This window comes from Temnothorax longispinosus, unplaced genomic scaffold (genome assembly GCF_030848805.1).
Source record: "Temnothorax longispinosus isolate EJ_2023e unplaced genomic scaffold, Tlon_JGU_v1 HiC_scaffold_376, whole genome shotgun sequence".
In the NCBI taxonomy this organism is placed as follows: domain Eukaryota; kingdom Metazoa; phylum Arthropoda; class Insecta; order Hymenoptera; family Formicidae; genus Temnothorax; species Temnothorax longispinosus.
Genome location: NW_027270205.1, coordinates 8,381 through 10,475, shown reverse-complemented (window position 1 = coordinate 10,475; position 2,095 = coordinate 8,381).

Here is a 2,095-nt window from a genome sequence, read left to right as displayed (position 1 = left end):
TGCGGTAACGATTCCTCAGGACAATTATAATTATAGGTATTGATTATAGGTGTTTATTTTGTTGTGAAAAAGACGAAAGAAAGCAAGAGTGTGATAAAAAAAAAAGGTAAAGGTGGGACAAAGAAAAAAGAAGAAATTTCCTATTTTTATTACTTTCTTACTTTCGAGCAACTGGCATGCCTTATTCATTTCACTTTTTTATGTCTTTATTTTTCTCACAATTTATTTATTTCCATATTTCTTTATTATAACTTTTATTTATTACCTTTCTCTTTCACATGACTTTTATGTCCGTTTATCACTTGCGAATTAGTGTCATCGTTGTTATTGTTAATATTGTTTATTGTACACCGTTGTTTCGATTAGCTATCTTTCCGTTCGCCAGTTGCTCGTTTGGAACCACGCGTATGGTTCCAAATAAATAAAATTTATAATAAATAAATAAAATGTAAAATAAATAACTATAGATAACCATAGATAGATGTCAATATCAAGAGACAGGGTAGTCTCGCCAAGTACACGCGCAGCGCGAGACCGTCTCGTGTATCTTTACGCAAACGGACGAGTTGCGAGTTCTAAAAAACGCTGTATCTATGAGAGCGGCACTTAGTGACAGCTAGTTTTCAAGGATAAAACTCAGAAATGTCTAAGGAATAATATGCTGGTAAAATGACGGCAGCAATCCGCAGCGTTTTTTTTGTAGACCTTTCTAAGTTTCATACTTTGAAAATTTTATAATTAAAAATCGGCAATGTTTGACTTAAAATACCGCTATTATTAAAATTTGTTAATAAAATTAAGAAATATATACCTTTCTCTATATATTTATCTAATTTGAAGCTTTAATATTCTTCAATATAAGCAGAATACTTCTTTCTTTCTCAAGCGCTGCTAAAGTAATGATTTAACGTTTTGCGAGATGACATTTATACGACGTATTCAAATGATTGTTATAACACAACTACAAGTGTAAATGGTAAATATTTTGTAGAAAATGAACTATCAGATATCTTTCTTAAAAATATAATTGTTTATTTTAAGAAATATTAATCTTCGAAAATCGACTTTTGTCCAGCTAGATTGCCGTTTTGGCCCACTGTGGCGTTTGGCACAAGCTAGAAACTTAGAAAGTGTTTCTCAAAGGGAAGAACAATTGTTAGAATCACGTTTATGTGTGTCTAGATCTAGAGTTAGCGAATCAAATACTGAAAGGGAAGAACGTTTAGAACAAAATCGAACTTAGAAGGAAGAAAACTTCCGGATATACCGTGGCTAGAGTCGCTGAGACCGGTCCGGAGAGAGAAGAACGCTTAAAGCGTCGACGATGTCAAGTAAACCAGGCGAGAAATGCATTTAATTCATTCATTGGACCTAGATCTGCGTTTTATTATCAATCGAGTAATGATTATTTAGGTCATTCAGATTTTTTAATGGGAAAAATGGAAAAAGTTTGTAATTATTGTTGCGCCAAAAAATGGTCCGCAGAGTCATTGGGAATTTGTTGCTCTAATGGACACGTCAAACTAAATGATATTGATGAACCATTAGGAATTCTGAAAGAATTACTTATTGGAACGGATCCAAGATCAAAACATTTTCAGAAGAACATTCGAAAATACAACGGATGTTTTGCAATGACATCTTTTGGAGGTAAAGAAGTTAAAGAAAGTAACTACATGCCAACGTATAAAGTGCATAGTCAAATATATCATTTGATTGGCAGTTTACTACCTTCATTAAACACAAGAGCTCAATTTCTACAAATTTATTTCACATCAGAAGACGAACAATTAAATTTGCGACATGATTCTGCACCATCTCTAAAAATAGAAATTTTGAAAACTTTACAACAGATTCTTCGTGACAATAATCAAGAGACACGGTAGTGTCTCGCGCCAAGTACACGCGGAGCGAGACCGACCGTGACTCTTTTACGCGACGCGACGGGTTGCGAGTACCCGAGATGTTGAGATCTCGATAACGAGTGAACGGATCAAGTTCTAAGTAGGCTTGATCGATAGCTTGGGGTCCAATTAGGGGGGGGTTTCTCTTATAATATTCCGCTCCGTGCCCTACGAGCGGAGATATTGCGACG